Source organism: Mus musculus, chromosome 6 (assembly GCF_000001635.26).
Source record: "Mus musculus strain C57BL/6J chromosome 6, GRCm38.p6 C57BL/6J".
Taxonomy (NCBI): domain Eukaryota; kingdom Metazoa; phylum Chordata; class Mammalia; order Rodentia; family Muridae; genus Mus; species Mus musculus.
Genome location: NC_000072.6, coordinates 15631519 through 15657239, shown reverse-complemented (window position 1 = coordinate 15657239; position 25721 = coordinate 15631519). Strand labels below are relative to the sequence as shown.

General features: G+C 37.6%; 1 long non-coding RNA gene across 1 annotated transcript; it reads left to right on the top strand.

The window, feature by feature from the left end:
• The first annotated feature begins 17482 nt into the window (after positions 1-17482).
• Gm36352 lies at positions 17483-19114 on the top strand. Its single transcript, XR_377349.2, has 3 exons — positions 17483-17656; positions 18479-18634; positions 18723-19114. It is a non-coding gene; the product is annotated as a predicted gene, 36352 (long non-coding RNA).
• Positions 19115-25721: the final 6607 nt, after the last annotated feature.

Sequence of the window (25721 nt, the reverse complement as noted above, 5' to 3'; positions counted from 1 at the left end):
TCTTGTCTTTCTTTTCTTTTCTTTTTTAAAAAGAAGACTTACTCTAGAACATGTTTCCAGAAAACCAGAAAATGATCAACATTCATAGCTACAGATTAATAAGGAGTCAGAGTGTTTCAACTTTGTGTTCACTTGTAACTTTTCTTTGGAAGACATGGTGTTACAACCAGAAAAGTGTGGTAAAGACAAATTATCGCAATATTTATTAAGCAACCTTGACTTTCTTTGTGACCATGAAAGGATCTCTCCAATTCTAAGACAACTGTGACCATACGCTTAAACCAAATTTGCAGCTGGAGTTCAGAGTCAAGACACTGAGAAAATTTTGACAAATTGAAAGGATCTTCCAGACTTTAGTTATCTTGATTCTTCAGTCTTCATATATAATTCGTTTTAGGCTTAGATTCATCCCAAATTTAGACTGAGGGTTGTGTGCCCTCACTTCCATTTGAATGACTGGATTACAATGAAATTCCAGACCAGCAACAGGCTATTTGCTCCTGGAATTTAGCAGACAACACTAGAAAAGATATGCCAATATGAAGTAGGCATAGAAAATGTTTACTTTTTCTTCATAGTTATAATTATTTGATCTGTGAATATAGCTAAGGGAGAGACCTAAGAGAAGCAATGGGGCAATGAAAATTATGGGAAAACTTAGGGGAAGGTTTAAAAGAATCGACACGAAGTATGAATCGGGATATAATTCATGTTGTTCAAACAATACAAAGAAGAGCTGAAATTTATAGTAGTTCTGTGGTTTGGATCAACTCTAAGATACATATCTTAGAGCTTGAATCTTGATTATAGTAAGTTTATTGAGTCCCATTTTCAGGTAGCATCGCTGTTTCTGAGCAATTCATATGTTACTGAATTTAACTGTAAAACCACTATAGGAAGCAGAAAGAGGTAACATCAATATCTCTGTTCTGGGAATTGACATAATCAAAATTAGAGACTAGGCTGCAGTGTAGCATGTTCTATCTCTATGCCCTGAGGAACATCTATTGCTGATATATGTTTTTCATTACATCTAACTAGGAGCAGACTTTCAGAAGCAGCTGAAAGTAGCTACTAATTATTTTCAAAAGTAGTAAAAATTACTTCCATGTACACTTGCTAAACTTTCTTTATTAATCACATAAAGAAAAGTGAAACTCACATTGTACAAGTCAATTGGTCCAGCTGCAGTGGATACATTTTGAAGCTAGCTCATCTCTTTAAAATATTTAATATGTAAGTTAAGTTTTTAGGTTAGCATACAAAGAATTTTCACATCCTAGTACATTGTTCATATTGTTCCCCCTCTTTCAGCACCTTGGCCTGTGCCCAACCCCTGTCTAGTTAATCTCTTCTAGGCCTTCTTTCTGCTTTGTTAACAGCATTGTGCTGTCTATGTCCCCTCCCCTGAAAATTGTTTCTCTTTATCACTGTCTTTTTTCTAGTTCCATGACCTACACATATACATAAGTGTAAATCTAGGCTGTACATATATGAGAAGAATGGATTTGTTTTTCTAAATCTGCTTAATTTTGAATAAGTTAATAATTTTCATTTTACCCACTTCTCTGGAAATATAATGAGCACAGTTTTCTTTATGGTTGCATAAAAATCACATTTGATATATGTACTATATTTTCCTTTTGTAAATGGGCAATAATGCAGGTTACATTTCCTGGCTATTCACATGTGCACACATTTCTATGAGATGTTGAGTTGGAGACTTTTGAGTAGAGTCTTATAACTGGGTTATATAGTATTTTTACTTTTAATGTTTCAGGAATTTCCAAACTGATATTTTTATGGTAGCTAAACAACTTTACAATCTCACTAGGGATGTATAAGGATTCTTCTCTTCTCATTAGCATTCATTGTTATTTGTGTAGTTCTTAATGAAGCCATTCTGTGAGGCCTTCTTCAGGTATTTATTGGCAATTTTCATTTATACTTCGGAGGCCTATTAATCAGTTAATTAACCTATTATTGATTGGATAATTGGGGGCTGGGGGCTTAGATTGTAGAGATTTTCACGTCCCCCTTATTAATGTCCTGTCAGATAAGTCCTTGTCAGGATTTTTTCCATTCTTTAGGTTGTATTTTCAGTGTGCTGATTGTTTCTTGTACTGTGGAGTAATCTTTTAATTTTGTGTAATGCTATTTGTCAACTTGTAGCATTAATTCTTATTTGTTTATTGTCTTTTGCAAAAAATCCCTGTGTGTCCTCTATCTTGAAGAGCTTTACTGTATTTTCTCTATTACTTTCAGCATCTGAGGTCTTATATGAAGGCCTTTCACACAACTGACTTGACTTTTATGCTGGGTGAAATGTACAGATCTAGTTGTGTTCTTCTACATGTAGAAACCAGGCTCTCTGGTACCACTGGCCAAAGAGGCCATCTTTCCTCTGGTATCTGCATTTGTGTGGGTTTATATTTAGATTCTCCATTCTATTCCATTGATGACCACCATGCAGTTTTATTATTATGGCCCTGCAATATAATTTGGGGTAAATGTTTATGATGCCTATAACATTGCTCTTCTTTTGTAAATATCAACTTAGCTTTGGGGGCCCAATGTCATTTTATCTGAATTTTAGGATTATTTTCCACTGAGGAAATATTTTGCCAACTTATAGTCCCCAATGCTCAAAAATCTAGGATTAATGGATAAATTTCCAGAAACATATGACCCACCAACTATATAGAAACAATTTGTGGTGGGAAAGATTTCTCAGGGGAGTTCCTGTAGAAAATCCAGGTTCTCTTTCCAGCAACTTGTACATATTAGCTTACAACCATCTGTAATTTGTTTCATGGGAATAAGTCACCCACTTCTGTCCTCCATAGGCACAGCATGCATATGATGCACATATAAATAAGCAGGCATGCATCCGAATATACACATACATACATCACACACACACACACACAATTTTTTTTAAAGTAATTGAAGTAGTAACACAAATTTTCTCAACAAAGATGAGTCCAGGACTGGTAATATTTATTAATGTATTCTACTAAATCCTTAAAAGTTAGAACCAATGTTTCTCAAACTGTCCCATAAAGTAGACAGAGACTAAATTGTACCAAATACACTCTACAGTACAGAAATACCTTGACAACAAAACTAGATCAAGACATGGCAAATAAACTATTTATAATAGGCAGAAGCTATAAAGAACCCAGATGTCCCTTAACAGAGGAATGGATACAGATAATGTAGTACAATTACACAATGGAGTACTACTCAGCTATTAAAAACAATGAATTCATGAAATTCTTAGGCAAATGGATGTATCTGGAGGATAGCATCCTGAGTGAGGTAACCCAATCACAAAAGAAGTCATTAGATATGCACTCACTGATAAGTGGATATTAGCCCAGAGACATAGAACACCCAAGATACAATTTGCAAAACACAAGAAAATCAAGAAGAAAGAAGACCAATGCATAGCTACTTCATTCCTCCCTAGAATAGGGAATAAAATACCCATGGAAGGAGTTACAGAGACAAAATTTGGAGCTAAGACGAAAGGATGGACCATTCAGAAACCGCCCCACCCGGGGGTCTATCCCATAATCAGCCACCAAATGCAGACACTATGGCATACGCCAGCAAGATTTTGCGGAAAGGATCCTGATATAGCTGTCTCATGTGAGGCTATGCCAGTGCCTGGCAAATACAGAAGTAGATGCTCACTGTCATCTATAGGATGTAACACAGGGCCCCCAATGGAGGAGCTAGAGAAAGTAGCCAAAGAGCTGAAGGTGTCTGCAACCCTATAGGTGGAACAACAATGTGAACTTATCAATACCCCCAGAGCTTGTGTCTCTAGCTACATATGTAGCAGAAGATGGCCTAGTCAGCCATCATTGGGAAGAGAGGCCCCTTGGTCTTGCAAACTTTATATGCCTCAGTACAGGGGAACACCAGGACCAAGAAGTGAAAGTGGGTGGGTAGGGGAGTAGGGGGAGGGTATGGGGGATATTTGGGGTAGCATTGGAAATGTAAATGAAGAAAATATCTAACAAATTTTTTTAAAGGCATGGCAAATAAAAAAAAACTGTAGAGCAATTGTTCTGATAAAAATAGATGTAAAACTTCTGAATAAACTTCTGGCAAACCAAACATGGTATAATAGAGAAAAGATAGTTTCTCTATCCAATAGAGAATACTGAGAATACTGGATGTCCATATGGAGAAGAGTAAAATCAGACTCCTGTACATTACCCTTCAAATAAATCTAAGCCCTCAATCTGAAACCTGAACCACTCTTGCCAGAATAAGACACATACTCTACACAATGAAGGTAATGGATTTCAAGAATATGACCGTAATTGTTCTGGAATCAAGGCCAGCAATTGGCAGATGGGACTTCTTAAAATTATTTTTTTAAAAAAAAGCTTCTGTAAGACAAAGAAATAATCAATTGAGTTAGAAATAAACTCACAGAATGTGAGAGAATCTTTTTCAGCCATGCACAGTACAGAGGAGTGATATAGAGAATATCACAAAACAAACAAACAAACAAAAAACCCAAACAACACAGAGTCAACAATAAAAAGAACCAATTAAAAATTGGCAGAGGAATCTACACAAAGAATTCTTGATAGAAGAAATAGAAATTGCTAAAAAAATAAAAATCTCAAAAAGTGTTTTTATCCTTCTTAGCAATTAGAGGAATAAAAATGAAAAGAAGTTTTTTTTTTTTCTCCTGGTTTCTCATTCTTGATCAGTTTTGATGAACACACATTCTAAAGGTTAATAGAGTTTCCTTTACCAATATCTAATTTTTTATTAGATATTTTCATTATTTACATTTCAAATTCTATCCTCTTTCCTCATTTTCCCTCCTAAAATCCTCCTATCCCATCCACCCTCCCCCTGCTCACTAACCTAACCACTCCCACTTACCTGTCCTGGCATTCCCCTACACCGGGACATAGAGCCTTCACAAGGCCAAGTCTGGATACTTCAGTCCTTCTTAGAAGGGGGATCAAAATACCCATGGGAGGAGATACAGAAACAAAGTTTGGAGCAGAGACTGAAGGAAAGGCCAGTGACTGTCCCACCTGGGGATCCATTCCATATACAGCTCCCAAAACTATACACTATTGTGGATGCCAACAAGTGCTTGCTGACAGGAGCCTGATATCCCTGTCTCCTGAGAGGCATTGCCAGTGCCTGACAATTACAGAAGTGGATGGTCACAGTCATCCATTGGACTGAGCATGGGGTAGGTCAATTGAGAAAGGAAAATATAACCAAAGTTGTAAGCCCAAGGATTCATATTATTTTATATTTAACTAAAATGTCTTTCATATTATTTTATATTTAACTAAAATGTCAAGTGTCACATACTTAATCAAAGAATTACAAGCAAATAATGATTGCTAGAAGTATTAGCCTCTTCCAAGTATGAATTCCGTTATTAGCTGTCCAGTGGAAAGTGGTCAGCCTTAAAATAATTTACAAACAAGCAACAAAAATGGACTCAGTAGATTGTATATAAATATATATAGTATAAAATATTATAAATGTATGTATGTATATACATTTGTGCATATACATACATATGTATATACAATGTAATGGTGATTATGATGATGACAATTATGATTAAAAAGGCTATCAACTGGAGAGTTGATGTGGATATGGGATGTGTTCCAGAGAGGATGCCTTGGAACGAATGAAAGGGGAAAAGGGAAGGAAAAATGATGAAATAATATTAAGAGATATTTACAGTATGTTCCACCCAATCACCAAATATGCATTCCACTCAGCCGTACAAGGACTTCTCTAAAACAGACCACATCTGAGACATAAAATAAATCCTTACAAATTCAAAAAGATTTGGATAATTCCATGTATCCTATCTGATCATAATGCAATAAAGCTTAAAATTGACAGCAAACAAATCTCTAGTTAATACACAAACTCATGGAAATTAAACAACTCATTACTGAATGTTGAATAGGTCAAAGAATAAATCAGGAAATAAATAAAAAGTATCCTGGAACTAAATGAGAATCAAAACATCACAACAGCTCCTTTGAGACACATTGAAAACACTAGTAATGCAATTTTGTTGAATTTAAAGACATTATGAATCTTAATTTATTCAAAGTATACACTCTCTTAAACTAAACCATGACATAATGATTAAGAATATTCTCAAGCTGAGTGTAGTGATATATATGTTTATTTGAAACACTTGAGAGACAGTGGCAGGCAGGCAGATCTCTTAGTTCAGACCCAGCTTAGGGTACAGAGTCAGTTACAGGGCATCGAGGGCTACAAGGAAAAACCCTGTCTCAACAAACAAACAAAAAAACAAACAAAATATATTACCTCTGTTCTTAGACACACTTTAAATGAAGTATTGTTTCAATCTTTCTGGATACCATTTGGTCACAGTCAATTATTGTGCTTTCCTTAAAGAATTCTAAGTCTGAAAATACCATAAACATTAAATCATACTTATTAAGGGCTCAATGAAATGCTGGATATACAGTAGCATCTAAGTATGACCGTTAGTCTTAATTGTCAATTTGCTAACCTAGCATCATCTGGGAGATAGGCTTCTGAGCAAGCTTGTGGGGATTTTCCTTTTAAAATGTTAATTTAGGTGTGAAGTCCACTGTGGGAGGCACAATTCCCTAGGTAGGATCCTGGGCTGTATAAGTGGAGAAAGGGAACTGAGGGCAGTTGCAGGTTATTCATTCTGTTTCCTGACTATGGATACAATGTGACTAGCTTCCTCAAACTCCTGCTAACAGTACTTTCCCAACTTTATGTGCCACGGTATTTTATGTCAAAATAAACTCTCTGCTTTAAGTTGCTTTTGTTAGGATATTATAGCAACAGAAAAGTAGCCAAGACACTAAGATAAAAAGTACTATGCTCATTTTATACATCTTGTCAGTGATTTTATAGAATAGTTTATGTGCTCGTTTCATTATTAGAGAGAAATGAGTATCCAAAGATTAATAATTTTTGACAAGGATAGTATAGTACACCAGCTGCCAGATTTTTTAATAATGTTCAATCTAAGTATAATTCAAGCTTAAATACCAATATAATGTGCTCTAACAGACTTCAATCACAAAAATCAAATCTTATTTATACAGTTCGAAACAAGGTAAGAGGCCAAGCATAGGAGAAAAGCCAAGTGTTAAGACATGGATTAAAAGTAAGTCTAGAAACTTAAACAGGAAGGATTTTTGTAGGGCTTTCTGAAGACTGCACAGGAGTTCAATAATGATACCAGACACACTTATATTTAAAGCTTAGACTTTAGCTATAACAGTCTCCCAGGAAGCTTATTTAACTTACCTGACTAGCCAGGCTATGATCCATCACATGGCTAGAGCTATACCTTTCTTTACTGCGGTCTGTGTGTATTCTCTCGGTATCTGCCCTTGCATCTCCTCCTTCTGCTTTCTTTTTTCTGTGTCACTCTCTCTACCAGGAAATTCTGGCTCCTACTTCCTGCTCCAGCTACTAGCAATCAGCTCTATATTACAACCAATCAGTAGCTAGAAAACCTGGTGATGAGCCAGATGAATGACCAAAATCCTGCCAGTACTTAGTTCTCTCCCAATGCAGAAACACACCTTCACACAGTGTGAAGAAGAAAGGATGTTAGAAAAGGAAATGGAACCATATCTAATAACATCAACATTTTTAACATGTATGGGCAAGTGGCCTACAAAGGGGAGTGGCTGCATTTGCTAGGGTGTCAGCCAGATGAGTTGCCCACCTGTCTTAACAGCCAGCATCTAATGGTTTCCATACAGAGAATCAGGTCTGGAAATGATATTTTAACTGTGTTAGAGATAGAAGAAGGAATCCAGGTTACAAGACAAATACCCTAAGTGTGGGAAGCCACAGGTGCCGTTGCAGGGTGGTGCTGGCTACCACTGGCCACCACGGCATACATAGGCAGTAAAGTTTTTTTTGCCAAGATGAGGTTTTGAGAATTAACCAATCAGATGAGAGACAAGTTAACCAATCAGATGAGAGAGAGAAGTTAACCAATCAGATGAGAGAGAAGTTAACCAATCAGATGTAGGCATGCAAATGAGGTGGTAAGCATAACCCAAGCACAACCAATCTGTTGTGAGATACACCTCTCCTAGGTCTATATAAGCAGCACCAGTTCTGGGCTTGGGGTCTCTTTGCCTCTGCAATCAAGCTCTCCCAATAAACGTGTGCAGAAGGATCCTGTTGCAGCGTCGTTCTTGCTGGTGAGTCGGGCGTGCGCAAGACCTAAGTAAGCCTAAATTCAGGAACCACTCTGTAACTACAACATTTCCCTTCTTCTGAAAGGAATTTCAGAGCAGTCTAGAATGAGAGTCAGTGGCCTTGGCAGCAAAAGTCTCCAATTAAAGGGAAGAACTCTAATTGTACTAGTCAGAGTTCTCTAGAGGAATAGACCCAATAAAATGAATCTATGTATCTATTTACAGGCTATGGTTTGGCTAGTCCCAAAGGGTGTCTCCTGGTGGGAAGCAAAAGAATTGGGTAGTTGTTCAGTCCAAGAGGCTGAACATCTCAGATGATCTCCAGTGCGCATTGGAATCCCAAAGAAGTCAGTTATAATACTAGTGAAAAAACTCCTCAGAAACTGTATAGATGAACTTGTCAGCAAGTGTGAGTGTACACAGAGTGTACACCCAGATTTAGAATAGGTCTTCTCACCTCAAATGATCCAATCAAGAAAACCCTTCACAGGTGTGCCCAACTACTTGGGTTTCAGTTGATTCCAGTAGTAGACTAATTAATAACCAAGATCAGCCACTATACTATGCAACATGCAGTGTAAGACATGAAGAGAGAAATAGAAAGCGAAGATCAAGAGTGGCTTTTGTGAGTGTAAACTCAGTGACATTCACTCAGAATTTTTTTCTTTTTTTTTAACATATGTCTATACTGAACAATGAGATTGTTTAATTGTCTGTGTCCTGATGCCTAGTATTCATTCTTTGTTGTTAGTAGTTTACTATTTATTGGTTCAGAATTTCATTAAATTAAGTTTAACAATGGCATGTGCTAAATCTGAGGACTCAAATTAGCATCAGTGAGCACAGACTAATATCACAGATAGCTAGAACAGCAGACACTCAATGTTGCTTATCTGTTTTTATGTGAATATAAGTAAAGTTTTTCTTTTGAGACTGAGTTTTATTAAACAACCCTGTCTGGTACGGGGATCCCATTCCCTCTGCCTTAACCTCCTGACTGTTCCAACTGCAGGTGCACAGGCCTATGTCTCACATAAAGAAAACCCTTAGCCACCTGACAGATTGAAGAATTTTGTGTTTATTACTTGACATTGATAAAATCTCAGTGAGAAACATGTTTATTATATTTAGTGACTAGAATAGAAAGACTAATCCATTGGTAAAGATATAGCTACTGAGATGGTAGATGCCTCAAGTAGGGAAAATTATCTATTGAAGTAGGCAGAGTTGACACCACATTCCTGCACATGATGTTTGACACTCACGGTGAAATGATTATGTGTCCATGAGTAAATCCATGCCGACAACCAGCCTTTCACTGATGAAGTGGAGAGTGTTATTTTACAGTGTGTTTCAAACTTAGATTAGGCTTTCAGACAGTTTATATTACTAAAATCCAGGGATATCTCTGAATGAGATTCAATAAAGAGATTGCTAGTCAAGTATATTTAACAGGTTTGCTCTTTTAAAAAGACAGATATACAAAAATACAGTATAATGAGATACAGCCTATCTAGATGAAGTCTGATTCATTATTTAAGAAAATGTTTTTGTCCTTGTTCAGACACAGCAAAGAGTAATGATGGGAAGGCTTTACATGTCAATGAAACAATAAGACATGTGGGGATTGTAATACAGTATTGCCTAATAGTTAACTCTTTATGCTCTTGGTACTGCATAAACTGCATTTTGACTTTATGAGTCACCTGTACATCATGACCACATAAACAATAGGGAAAAAAAAGCAAACAAGATTCAGCCTTTCTAGACAGACATCTATCAGTGAAGTTTCTCACGGTATCAGAAAAGAGCTGAGTTGGACCATCTGAAATTTTGCATACAAGGATAGATTCAGAAGCAGGACCAAGGACCTGAGGGTGTAGAGTTCGGATAACAGTATTGAAGCCAGGGGGAGTCAGCGAAGATGGTGACTGTCCTGTGCACCACTGGGACACAATCTTTCTGCAGTACTGTCTTCCAAGCCTTTTGGCTCACAATTTAAAGAACAAAGGCTTGATGTCAGGATAAACTCAAAGAAGCATTCTCTTCAAAGTTTTAAAAAGTGAAACATATTGTTCAGTATTTTTCTTATACTGTTTTTTTACATGAGTAAAAATAATATGTACTGTCAAACCACTGGAAAATGAAGAGTTAAGTGTAGGCTAAGAAGTCATAAGAATGTCTAAATAGCATTTTATTTTCTATTTGTGTTTTAAAATATATTCTCTCTCTGTCTCTGTCTCTGTCTCTGTCTCTGTCTCTGTCTCTGTCTCTCTGTCTCTCTCTCTCTCTCTCTCTCTCTCTCTCTCTCTCTCTGTGTGTGTGTGTGTGTGTGTGTGTGTGTGTGTGTGCCAGAGGCCAATGCCTCATGTCTTTATTATTTTCCTCATTTTGTGAAGCCAGTTATTTCACTGAACCTGAAGCTTCCTGTTGCAGCTATGTTAGCTGCCCATTGCACCCCTGATTCCTCCTGTTTCTACTGCCCTAGCCATGGGGTTATAGATACCTGTCATCACACCTGGCTTTTACATGGGAACTAGGGATGATCCACACTTAAGCACTTTAACACTGAGCAATGAACCTCTCTTAACCCCCAAACTTTCTCCCCCTTGCTTGCTTCCTCACTTCCTTCCTTCCTTCCTTCCTTCCTTCCTTCCTTCCTTCCTTCCTTCCTTCCTTCCTTCCTTTATTCCTTCCTTCTTTTCTTCTTTGACCATCTTGGACATAGAATAAATTCCAGAAAACTGTTTGCTAGGCAAATGCTCTGACACTGAGCTACAACCCTAGTTCTATTTATTTATTTACTTAATTACTTACTTATTTATTTTTACTTTGAGACAGGGTTTCACTATGGTACCTATATTGGCCCTTGAATCAAGAAACAGCAAAGGCCAGGTGCAACCTATCCTATCCTTTCTAGTAGCTAATATTATAGATATGCACCCCCATGCCAAACTCTTCATTTAATTTACACTTACTCAACTTCCCAACCCCCATACTAATGTTACAAACTGGAGAATACTATGTGTAACAGGCAGAGGATGCTATCTAGAAACACAACAGTGACACGATGCATATATATGGTGTAAAGCAATTAGATTGGCTCTTCCGTGATACGGGCTGAATAGTTCCTCGGTGGTCATATGCTAGCTAGAGTGGCAGAGAGCTAGCTTCCCAGGCACTAAGCTGGCTGCCTAAACTCTTCCAGTCTGGCCTGAAGCCTAGAGTGATTCCTGGAGAGTTTTTCACAGTCATAGAAGTTGGAGTCTGATACAATTGAGGATAGCATTGATAACATCTATGGAGATGCACTCACCAGCAAGAAACAAAGGCAGGCAGGCAAGATTGTTTTTCCTTAGACCTCATTATGTGTAGGCCACCAACTGTAGTGGTCTCTCTCACTCTGAAGGAAGGCCTTCTCCCATCATATAATCTTAAGAAATACCCTCCCAGACCCTCCCAGAGACTTAGATAAGTGACACCTGCTCTCTATAACCAGAGACTCACATGAGGTGACACCTGCTCTCTATAACCACACTGCCTCTTACCTGGGGCTTTTCTAAGCTTGGATTCTATGCCCGACAGTGGACATCAAATGTTAGTGCAGTTTTAAAAGTGACAATTTTCCCCAGCTAGCTCTCAAATAAATGAACAGAGACTACATGATTTATTTAATCAAGCTTTATGGCACAATATCTGAAGAGTTATTAATCTATTGTATTCCTCTGAGCTAATCTGGCTACCTTGCTGACAAAATCTCCAAGATACTTGCATTTTAGTATTAACTTGGCTCTCTGGGCTCCAGGTTTGTTCTCATGGTGTCTCTAATGTTCTATTCCCTCCTCCCACCTCTCTCTCACTCGCCCCCCCCCCACCTTTCTCCCTCTCTCTCCCTCTCTCTCCCTCTCTCTCTATCTAGTCCTCTACTGGTTGGGATCTGAAATTCTTTCTGCCCCACTTTAGTTTCCAAATAAAAGACAGAGAAACATGGTGTCAACACTATGTTGGACAGCTTCTAATCTAACTTACATCCCAGTCATGGGCCCCATGTTAGTCACCAAGTGAGTCTTGCTGTGCTCGCTTGGATCCATGTGTGTCTTCAGGGTGGTTTTCTGTAGGCTACTTGCTCATGGCCCACCCTCACATCAACCTCCTCCTTCCCTACCTTTGCCTCTCCCTCATGGTCCCTACCTGAGACTTCTCTCACTGCATCTCAAGTCTCTACTTCTTCTCTCTCCTGGCCAGTCACAGGCTATAGCCTTTTGTTATCCAATTAGTGACTGTTGAGCAGCCTTTGTACAGCACATTGGTCAATACAATGCCCATGTCCACACAGCAACCTGATCTTGGGGCAGAGTTCTCAGCATTTGAATACATAGTGCATAACACCAACCCTAACAGCTCTCATCTCTGAACAAAAGTAGAGACTTCTCTGTTCCTAGTAACAGTCAAACTGAGACAGTTTCTATTCAAGTGTATTTTCAAGATAATTACTTAGTAAGAACAGGAAAGCTGATCTGGCATGAACTAGTTTTAGGTGCACATTCAACAAGGTAAAACTGTACCTTCAAGTGAACATTTAGAGAGAATGCTTTATTTACCTTCCATATCTATACATATGACCAAAATTATTTATGTTATGAAAAGGCACAGATGGATTAGAGAAAATTAATATCTGACCTAAGCTATCAATCAAAATGCAGATCCATCACAGCTATGCTCCTTGGCAGCATTCTCTTGAACCCCATGAAGGGAAGTCCTAAACTCTAATTCAGACCTCGAGTACTCTCATTCATGTTAGCTTGCTTCCAGTCTTGACTGTGTGTCCATTTATAACCTTTAATTTTCCTCCACATTGAATAAAGTCATTTTGCCTTCTACAAACCCATGTGAGCCGTGATTTCAGTTCTTTGGACAAGAGGCCAACAATATGAAAACACCTGACCCTCATCCTGACCACGAGGAATAATCACATTGAACACTATTTGGTTTAATACTCTGCTTGTACTGTATAGATAAGTGTATATTTTGTTTGTCTGTCTGTCTGTTTGTTTGTTTAAACTTCTGTGTCAAAAGTGAAGTCCATTGCAGCCAAGGAGGGAACTTGTAAGGTCAGGAGTTGCCCTCAACATGTAATGTTCTTTGTTTTGTGGCTCATTTTGATTTCATGCTTATAATACTCTGTGGGTATTGTATTTCCATGGGACCGCAAGCTGATGCTCACACTAAAAGCAAGTGTGTGTGTGTTATATCCACCACCAAGTAAATAGCAGACAGCCCTATGAGACCCATGTCTCTTACTAAAACTATAACCTGCTTTAAAGCATAAAGAAGACAATGTCATCCTAAACAACAAGAATGACCAAGGAACCTTATCTATTTCTCATTAAACTGTCTTCCTACTCTAGCAACCAGAGTTCCTCTGTGTGTGCATGTGTGTATGTGTGTGCACATGCATGTGCACATACATGTACAGGCATGTATGTGTGGTTCTGGGGTTTGACCAAAAGGCCTGTGTATACTAAGGAAGCACTTTACCATTGAGATCTACTCTTAGTCTAGAGCTACTTTTCTTTTCTGTCCTTCCATATTTCAGATGAAGGTTGTAAATATTAGTACAATGCGTGTATATGAACAAGCCAAATAAGAGCATCTTGAACCTTCCATGTTGGCTCTGGGAGGGAACTTAGTGGACGTACCTGTGCCCACCCCTTATTCTATGAATAGATTATTAGAGCTAAAGAAATAGTCACATTATTGTGTGGTATTTCTCATGGTCCACCTGAAAAATCAATAAAATACTAATATTGGTTCTTAAATGTAGAATTTCCATAGAAAGCTATACTATAGCAACAGCAGTATTTGGTTTTTAGAAACTACTCACATCTGCTATGGGATTCTTATAAATTAGGAGAATCAACAAACAATTTCATCTTCTAAGTTTTACTGCTGTTTCTACTGCTTTATAGGAAATATACATTTATAAATACACACATATATATTTATAAATTATAGATATATTTATAAATAAATATATATTTATATGTACAAATTATGGAATATTTCTGATGAATGTAGATACTGGATTAGGAATCTTATCTCTTTTTTTTAAATGGCACAGTACATTATAAAAATTAATAATAATAACGAGACATAGCAGTGATAAACACCACTAAGTCCCACACTTAGGGAGTAGAGATAGAAAGATGAGGAGTTTAAGGTTATTAATAGTGTATTTACTGTCTAGATAGTGCTCAGCTAGCCTGGGCTATTTAATAGATGGTAAAATCAAAGCTTAGAATGAATAAATAATGTTGCCAACATCTTAAAGCCCATTATAGAGACATTAGGTTTTAAAATAGAATCTGGAGGTGTTGGATCACAAAGCCTAGTTTCTTGAATGAGAACCTAAACCCACCAGGTGTCTTAATTAGGGAATTTATTCCTGTCAAGAAAAGACAACATTTAATTGGGGCTGGCTTATAGTTTCAGAAATTTAGTCCATTATTATCATGGCAGGACATGGTGTATGCAAGCAGACATGGTGCTGGAGAAGGAGCTGAGAGTTCTACGTCTTGACCCACTGGCAGCAGGAGAAGACTGTGTGTCACAATGGGCATAGCTTGAGCATATAAGACCTCAAAGCCCACCTTCACACATTTCTTCCACGAAGTCCACACCTCCCAATAGTGCCACTTCTTATGACCAAGCATTCAAACTCTTGAGTCTATGGGTGGCCATTCCTAGTAAACCAGCATAAAGTGTCCAGATCACAACCACAAGTAATAAGAGGGGCCCAAGGTTATACAGCAAACAACAGGAAGTCAAGGATGTTGGTGTATTTCTACCTCAACCCAAATGACTCTTAAAAGGCTTTAGCGCCATAATTTTAATTAACAAGGTAAGCAAATTAACAAGGTAAGTGCCAGGTATAGTTAATCCAGAAGCTAATGGGCTATATCAGCATGTGTGGTTCAGAGATTAGCAAACTCTCAGCTTTCCTTTCACATCTTTATTTACCCTCCAAGATGACTAGAAATTTCCTGTTCTACATTAGTGTCTTCTCAGTTTATCAGACTATGTTACAGAGCCCAAAGTATTAATGTCTATCAGCAGTTTTAATCTTCTTTGCCCAAATCTCGCTGGCAAATATGAGTATATCTTTTATTCATGGTGTTAAATACAACCCTTTGCCTGGATATGCATGGTGTTTAAAATATTCTAAATAATATAAAACAATATATTTAAAGAATCTGTCATTTGGATCTCAAATTATTCTATTACAGAGTGAACTATAGCACTATACACTTGAATGTCTACTATCAACAAAAGTGGGAAAATCAATATATGTTAGATATAAATTTAATTTAGTAATTATTAGAAGATAGTATATTCTTATATCATATCTATTAGTAAATATATTTTACTGTTATAGTTTTAGATCAAATATTTACTTTTAGTATATACACACACATATATAGATATAGGTATAGATATAGCTATAGATATATATGTCAAAGTATTTATTAGTATAACCTCTTAATTTCTTATGTGTCCTGGCAGACATGAATGTATTACTTAGCCCTGAGGTAAAGAGCTATAGATAATTCCATTGTAAGACATATATACAGAATGGTTTGCAAGTGATTTTTCAAATGTTTCACTTTTCATGATATTATCATCTTCAAATATCCCTGTGCAAAACATACAAAGCCCACCCTCGGTACAGAATTTAAAGGGAGTGTTGTTTAGAAAGCTTGCTTTGGACTTCCATGATAACTCAGTTGGCAACACTTACTAACCCTTATATTCTACTTTTGTCTGTTACAGAAACCATTTTTTCTTGTTCATAGTGTATAAAGCAAATGACAAGAAGAACAATTCTCCTAATTCATTTGTTGTTACTGGTAAAATGGGGCAAAATGAACTCGGTGCCTCTTCTTGCAGACTTTTCCTCACAATCAAAAATTTCCTCACTTTCCATATATAAATATATATATATATATATATATATATATACACACACACACATGCACACACACACACACACACATCTCACCTGCTTAATCTTAATGACATGCAAATGTACATGAAATGCTACAATAAATGAATGCAATAAATTCTAAGACAAGTGATTCATTCTTCCCAGTCATTCTGAAATAAATGTGCAGCACATTCTCAACAATGTGTTTCTTGTACAATGAATTTAAAAAAAAAATAGATGTAACAATGATATGCGAACTGTTGTGTTCAAGTGTGAGTGTGACAAGCAAAAAGAACAAGAAAAACCGGACTCTCTAAAAAGGAAAAATCAGGACCAAAATAATTAAATAAGTAAATAAATAAGTAAATAAATAAATAAATGCATAAATAAATAGCCTGCAAGCAGCCCTTTCTCTCACAACTTTGCAAACTGAGCTTTGAGCTTTGAGCTTTGAAATGCTAGACAATAAGGCAGCAGCCATGAATGAGTGCCTTCCCGTGTCTCCTAAACTCAGGCATGAAGCATACTTTTGAATAATCAAGATAATTTCCATGCTAATTCTGAGTATTTAGAGCAGTTGTTCTCGACCTTGGCAGCACTTTAGAATCGTCTGAAAAGCTTTTACATTTTTTTCTTAGCATCACCTCAGATCAATTAAAATCCTATACTGGGCGGGCCCAGGTATTGCTACTGTTTTAAAAGCTCACCAAGGGACTCTAACATCCTCAGAGGGGGGGAGAGCACTGAACCTGGGTAAATGCTATTATGCACTGTGCTAAGAATAAGCATTTAAATTGGTAAGTGAGAAACTTTTTTTTTTTTTCAGGAAAGAGTCACCTCACAAAATTCATACTGTATTCTATCTATTCTTCTGATATGACCCAAACCAAAATCAAATCTGAGCATGTTCAGAGCTGGTAGGGTGGTGAGTCATTGTAGGCCTGGATTTGTGCTTACCAACTTGGCATGGTGGCCATTGGTGCAGGTACACTCCAGGGAGCCAGAGCACATTGCCTGGCATGTCCTCTTCTCTCAGCTCCCTCCAATCCCCTCCCTGTTTGAAACAGTTTAAATCGAGTTCTCTCTCTTTTTTTTTAAATGTAATATTCATGTGCTACATTGAAGCTCCCTAGACTGAAAATTTTTATTTCTTTGCCAAAGGAAGCAGGAATAGTTTGCAGGCGAAAATATTAAAATAAAAATTGCCTACATTTTTAAATCCTTCTTTTATTTGGTTTTCTTACTAGACCAAAGTGAAATGTGACCTGCGGCTTTGAGGTCTCTCCCAGAATTAATAATCTCCAGGTGTATTCAGAACCATTAATTGCCTCTGAAAGGAGCAACAGGAGGTTTCCCCAGAATCCTGTCAAGTGAAGGAGGGACACTGAGCCCGTGTTTGCTGCTTCACTGAGTTCCTGTGGCCGAGGTATTCATGTTGTGCTTAAACTATGAAGCTTGAAAGGAATAACTTGGGCAGAGAACTTGGTTGTGCTAGCATGAGTGCACCGAAGGCCTTGTAAAGAGGGCTTTTTGAATTCCATGTATGTTAAGCAGTTTCTGAAGGGCTGTTTCCACTTTAGGTTTTTGCACAATAAAACCCAAATTGCACTTTTGACTACTGAGCTGAGTCTTTCTAACTTGCTTTCTTTAAGAAAGAAAGAAAGAAAGAAAGAAAGAAAGAAAGAGAGAGAGAGAGAGAGAGAGAGAGAGAGAGAGAAAGAAAGAAAGAAAGAAAGAAAGAAAGAAAGAAAGAAAGAAAGAAAGAAAGAAAGAAAGAAAAAGACAGAAAGAGCCCCTCATGATGATGACACGGCTCTGTCACACACTGACACAGTCTATTTCTTCAGCTTCTATGTCATTAAAAGAGGTGACTTACTTATGATTAATAATGATGAAATATGCATGAAGAAATAAATTATACAAATTCACTCTGTATGTGGAGGGAGCGATACAAATTACCAGGCCCTGATTATCCCTCCACCTTGCCCAAACAAGGGACAGAAGAGGACTGCTATATCTGGTTTTCCTCTGAGATCCCAACTTAGGAAGTAGACTATGAGAAAGTTTGAAAGGTGTTGTGACAGGCTCAAATTCTTTTAAATTGTGGATTTGTAAAACTCTGCCTCTCCCACCAGCCCATCCCCAGCTTTCGCTCTTGCCTTCACATCGCATTATGTAAGGCAGCCGGGAATACCTGAGTCAATGCCATCTGACAGGATGTGTCAAATGCTTTTGTCTCCGCTGACAGGAGTACTAGACACTCTCCTAGAGCATTTCCTCAATATCCATAACTGAACATGTGGGCTGTGTGCCGAGCAGAAGGGAAGGATGCCTGACGTCTCGTCCGTGCAGACACGGCAGGTGTGAACTGGGCTCTGACGGTCCTAAGAAATCTGGCTCAGAGGTAGGTCATCGCCACCACGTGCTTATTAATTCGTCATCACTACGTTGTATCTGCTTCCTCTGATTGTGGTCTGTATCTTTGCTGTTAGGGAAAGAAATGAAGACATGAGGAAACCCAAATAAGTCTCCTAGTTTTCACATCCAATAAAGTAATGGATTTGGTTTTGAGGAGTTAAAAAAAAATCACATCTATGGAACTCAAAGGAACTGTAAGTCCGTTAAAGCTGAAATTCCATGGAATGATTCCTGAAGTTTCTGGAAGGCTATACACGTCTCTTAACAATTTTTTTTTCACTTCCTCTGACTAAAACCATGGCCTTTCTACCTATTAAAGAAGAAACAAAACAACAACGTCAAACCATGTTGTCTTATTTTCAGAAGAATTGGCTCAAAATGATTCTAGAAAGTCCTCCCTTGACAATGATAATGACCTCAGAAATACGGAGAAAAAGAACCAAGCAATACCACACTCTCCAACAGGAGAACGCCTTCAACCCATGCTTAGAGGACACTGGTGAGCCCTTCCAACCAAATCGCTGTGTAACTAGGCCCGGAGGTCTCCGAGGTTTTCCTTTACACCCAAAGGTTTTGGCACATTAATCTTTTCATAGACGTTACACATACACTCAACAGATGTTCTTACAAATAAATTATGTGACAGAGTGAGAAACATGACACTTTTAGGAGATAAATATTAAACAGTCATAACAAAATGTGGAGCTGACAGTCCTTGTACTTATTTGGTGTTATAGTGAAAAGTCCTAATTGTTTGGATTAATTTTTGCCAGATGGAATATGCAAAAATGTAGAAAAATCACTGTACATGAAGCCAATTGGTAAATGTGTTTTTGTTTTTTTTTTTTTTTTTTTTGTGGTTCTATAGATGGTGGGCTGTAATTCCACAAGAATATAAACCCTTGGGAAAATAAAAAGAGAAGAATTGAGTTCAGTTTATTGGGATCTATCCAATCTGTAGCATATCATAATTTTTCAGCAAATTCCATGAAGCTACATTTTTTTTAAAAAAAAATTCAACTCAAAGGGGAAATGTATGTATTTATTTTTTCCACTGCTGATGGTTCATTTGAGAATTAGATTTATCATGAGATAACACTCAACCTTTTATTGGTCATCTCAAAGTGAAACACAAACGTGTTATAAACAAATCTCCATTATTGAATTAATAAGTGTCTCACTCTTTACTCTTCTATTTAGGAGCCTTAACATCTATCTGTTGGCACTTCATCCACTAATAAGAAGGTGGTTACTTCATGATTTTATAAATTCAATACGATCTAAATTTCTGGGTTTTGTGTATTAGTTATTTTATTACTCAATTAATTTTTAAAAATATAGTTTAGTTCACATAAAATTCATGTAATTGTGAGATGACCCAGTGAGGATATGAATTCAGGTCCCCAGAAATTACATAAGCAGCCAGGAATAATTGTATGCATACCTATAACCCTAACTTTATGGAGGGCAGAGACAGGAGGGTCACAGGTGCTTACAGGCTGCCAGTCTAGCTCCAGTTTAAGTGAGAGACCCTGTATTAAGGAAATAAAGCCAGTAAAGCCAGTGGTGATAGAGCTGTCCATAGGGATATTCATGCTTACACACACACACACACACACAAACACACACACACACACACACACACACACACACATATATATATATCACATGTACACACACATATTCACCGTGCACACTCACAAACACACATCACCACTCACAATCACATTCCCACAAAATAAATAAACCGAAACCAAAAATAAGTTTAGGTCATTGAAATTGAATTTGGATAGAAATATAGATGGCTATAAAAAAGGAAGGTTGATATTTGGTAATGGTTATTAAAACAATATTTTCTTAGGAGTTACTTTGTAGGCATATTGCACATCAAAAAATTTAGCATTTTCAAGTCCAGTTCTTGAATTGTTAAATCTTGAATGAACTGGATATTTACATTTTAAATTGGCATTGTATTATAAACCCTACAAATGGAAAAAAAAAAAAAAAACCAACACCCTAAAATTGCTGGCCTTAGAGTTGAGGCTTGGATTCAACTTTTCCATTTGAATAGTAAGTGAAAGTAGTGAATGGGGATTTTGGATTATGCAATTTCCTATTCTGCCTATTGAGCCTTGTATCAGTAGATTAATATTTTTGCCTTAGAGGCAGACTCTTCTGAAACCTGTTTCCTCCTATAAACCTGGTTGGTTTGTTTTCCTTTCCATGGCCATGAGAAGAATAGGGTCTTGGTTTGTAGACAAAATAAAGATTTAACAAAACCCAAATCAAAGATAAGGTAAGTAAGCTGACCTTCTACCAGCAGCAGCGAGGCCTGAGGCCTGAGGCAAGCCAAGGAGAGATGTGCAGACAAATCCTAGGTCTCTCAGGTTTGTTTTCCCTTCTGCTTTGAAACTCTTCTTTTCTTGTCCTATGTAAAATGAGTATTTTTTTTTCGCCAAGAAGATCACAACAAACTGTTGGACTTTTCTCCAGTTATGTAGCCCCAAATAAAACTACAATATCAATAATTTAGAAATTCTGGTGGAGCCTGTAGCTCAGTGAGATACCTCCTTAGTCTACAAACACACACACACACACACACACACACACACACACACACACACACACTCCAGTCATACAAATGATGTTCTGTAATAGGTTAGACTTTACATTTGAATCTGCTAAAGAAAGACTTAGTAAATTAAAGAATTAGAACTGAATATTTAACTTCTGGATATATGAGCAGTGCTCCTGACGTCATTGTTTCTTGTTGTTTCTATGTATTTTGATTCATCATGATTGAGTGATGCCAGAAGATTTCATGATTTTGTGGGACTAGCATGTACTTGAGAAAATCAAGTAATCAAACACAATCTGAAAGTCAGTGTCCTGAAAGCATTGAGCTAAGTAGAATTATATTCTGCCTGAAGAAAGTGCTGCTAAGTAAGATGGCATTAGGAACTTCTCTAGAAAGAAGAAAACTGTCTGAGACTCCATAGGTTGGTCTCTCCCAGAGCTGCCTGGGCTTTGTGCTGTTGTTTCTTTGTTCCTGCTTATTTCTTATTTCTTTCTTGTTGAACACAAATGAGTTCCTGGCATCCACTGTCACTGTGTTCTTTCCCTTTTGTATTTGTTAGTGCGTGTGGTATTTTTAGATTGGACATCAAATACGAATGGCATAGAATCCTGATACCAGATTGTGTGTGTGTGTGTGTGTGTGTGTGTGTGTGTGTGTGTGTGTGTGTGTTTTGGATTCCAGATCTGAAATATAATGAGACTTTATTATTTTGACCTGTTTCGGAGCTGAATGCAGTTAAAGGCCTATTCTGATTTATACAAGGGTCTCCTGGCTTAAGGTTTCCCTCACTCAGCTCTCATGGTCCAGAGTTCAAGGATTTCCAAAGTAAAGCCTAAGTTCTACTGGAGACCTTCTCTCATAGTGCCTCACCTCTAATCTTTGTCTCCTTTACATATCCAGCTGTTAAATCCACAAATTACTTTGCACTACATTTCTATTGAGTTGCTTGGTTTTTGACCCACACAATTTACTAAATCTCTTGAGAAAAACTGATAAATGTACCAATATCAATCCTCTTACTTGCTCAGTCTGATCTGGCCCTCTGATGGCTCCACCCCATTGTAAGAATACCAAAACTCATGGGTTCATTTTATCTTATTTGTAGAAAAGATCATTTTCTCACACATTTCATCTGTGTCCTGAATCAGCAAAGTCTAGGGGAACATTTGCCTGAATAGTATTAACTTACTTGATTGTACACTGGCATCCCAGCTTCACTAATCTTGGTGTCATTTACAGCTCTCGGGTGTCCTTGAATGTATGTCTTCAGTACTGTGCTAGGCTTTTCATAACTAAAGTCATAGCTTACTGAAGAATAAATTCTCCTATACCCAAGCAGTAGAAGTGTTCTGAGATTTCCACATTTTTTTTAAATTGTGTACTTCAACGTGTAAAAAAATCACATCAAAACATGACAACACATTCTGCTATTGTCTCCAAGTTTCTTTGAATAGGAACTCTGTGGTTTACAAGCACGTACATAGCAAATGGCACCAGATTAAGATCATTCACAGGGCTGTAGTCAATATTACCCTGGACTTTAGAATGAACTTTACATTGGCTCAGCCTCACAATGAACAAACTGATATGGACTTTTGTCAGGAAGCCCCTCCTCTCTTGCATAGACAACTACCTGCATGGTCCTATTATGTGGCAGCTAACTATCACATGAGTTATCTTACAAAGACCAAAGTGAAAATGGAAATAGTTCCTATATAGTGGTTTAAATAAAAATGGTCCCCATAGATAGTGACACTATTAGTAGGTGTGGCCTTGTTAAAATACGTGTGGTTTTGTTGAAGGAAAAGTGTTATTGGGAGTAAGCTTTGAAGTTTCAAATACTCAAGCTAGTCCCAGTTTCTCTCTCTCTTCCTGGTAATGGCCAATCCAGATAGAGAACTCTCAGCTTCTCTAGCACCATGGCTGCCTGCATATCACCATGCTTCCCTCCCTAATTATGATGGACTAAACTTCTGAAACTGTAAGCCAGCCTCAATTAAATGGTTTCTTTTATAAGAGTTGTCATGGCCATGATGTCTCTTCACAGCAATAGAAATGCTAAGACACCCTACCTCCTAAAACTAAACAGTCCCCTTTCTCAATATGCTACAAATCATAGAGCATAGTATATTAAATGAGATATTAAATGAGAAAGCACAAAGAGGAGGAACAAACAGTGGGAAACAGAATCATTTTGAGTAAAATCTGTCTTGGAAACTGGCTCCATACTAATGAAATGAAGTTCTCCACAAAGATACCAACATTTGTTTGCAATACTGGAGAACTGGGTCAGCAGTTTAGCAGCCAGACTGCTATTGTCGAGAAGTGAGTTTAGTTCCTAGTACCCATGTTGGATTGTTCACAACTGCCTGAAACTCCAGGCCCAGAGGATTTATCATCCTCAGCTGGTTTCCATAAACACTAAACTCTCGCCTCCGCAGATACATATACCCATGCCCATACTTAAAAATAAAAAATTAAAAATTAAATAAGAACTCTAGGTTTGACCCATAAGTGTAGGAAAAAGGTCACCATCTTCCAGCTGCTTGAATTGAAGCTGCTAACCCCAGTTTAGTACTGGGAACTCTGGGATACCATGGAAGGTCCAAACCTGATAATGCACATATAAGTAGTAGAATATCAAAATGAAGGCATTGAGCATGCTTCCAATTAAATCATAGAAAACAACTCCCTAGATTTAGATATCATAATGTCTATTTAGCTATAAGAGGCCTAAATAACTTCAAATAGACAAAACCAGAAAAGAAATTCCCTATGAGCCATTAAAGCTAAGAAAAAGTAAAAACAAGGAATAAAGAAAGGATATTAAAAGCTTCAAGAATAAAGACTAAGTTGCTTATAAAAACCAACACATCAGAATAACTTGACAAGTTTTAAAGTCACAAGGGCCTAGAGAGATGCATTCAATTCCGAAAGCTCATAATTGACAACCCAGGTTACTATATTTAGAAAAACTATCTGTTAAAATTGAAAGAGAAATAAAAGCTTTCCATGATAAAAATAAGAATTTATGCCCACTAATACCTTCTACAAAGGGCACTGGTAGGAATACTTCATTCTGAAGATAAGGATGAGCATATGCAAGGGATTATAGGCAGTAAATTAATACTCTCAAAGTTAATCAAATAGTTCTAAAAAACAACATAAAACAACAAAATGACAGGTATTAACATACATTCTTCAGTAATACCTTAATATCAACAGTCGCAGTCCACCAAAGAAAAGACACGTACAAAGATAAGATTATAAAACAGAATCCATCTTCTTTTCTCACTCCAAGAACTATACCTCAGCATCAATGATTAACAGGACTTCAGTGTAGTTGGATGGTGTGATGGTTTGTATATGCTTGGCCTAGGGAGTGGCACCATTAGGAAGTGTGGCCTTGTTGGATTAGGTGTGGCACTGTGGGTGTGGACTCTAAGACCCTCATCCTAGCTGCTTGGAAGCCATCCTTCTGCTTTCCTTTGGACCTAAAGGTAGATCTCTCAGCTCCTCTCCCAGCACGCCTACTTGGATACTGCCAAGTGCCCACCTTGATAATAATGTAATGAACCTCTGAACCTCTAAGCCAACCCCAATTAAATGTTGCCCTTTATACGAGTTCCCGTGGTCATGCTGTTACCTCTTTCTGAGTTGTTCATGAGTAGGATCTCAACACCTTAAACATTGCAGCTTGTTGCATTTGTTCTTGGTTACCCACCACAATTCGATTGTAAAGCCCCACTGTTGAAAATAAATCAGTCTGCTCCTGACCTGAAAGCTCCATCTCTATGTCTAGCTTTATTAGTGATATAAGGTACTATCCATCATCGAAAAGGTGAAAAGAAATCAGGCTTTCCTAGCTCTGAACCCTTCAAGCTACAATAATGACCTGCCCATCCCATTGGTTTATGGGAGTAACCAATCACTTTCTGATCAGGTTTAAGGTTCACCCCACAAAACAAAACTCATGCCAGTTACCTTTAACTCTGCTCCAAACACATGACTGAGTAATCATAGGCCCCAGGAAAGGACTTATAATTATTCTGCTGCTTGGACTATTAAACTGCCTCATCTACTCTTATCATTACATGCATAGATTAGAATATTGCTCAACAATTATCAGAAGCTTCTTTTGTCAGTAGATGCTAATTAATATAGAGACCCACAACAGGCCAGTGTGTAGAGAAAAACAGTGTTTAACATATGACTCTAATGGAATGTCACACACCTTGCCACCAAGACTCTGGGATTGTTGTGAAGAAAGGGTGAAAAGACAATAGAGACAGAAACAGTTGATTTATGAACTGAAGTATTATTTTCTGGACATGTGAAGCAGTTGCACACATGAATTGACAGCATCTGGAGTGGCATGCACAATACTTGTGCAACATTAAGCCAGTCCCAGATCCCAGCATAAATAAGGAAGGGCTCATGGAGAACCATTTCTACTCGGGACTACTGGCAATCGATGGCTACTGGAGTCAGGATA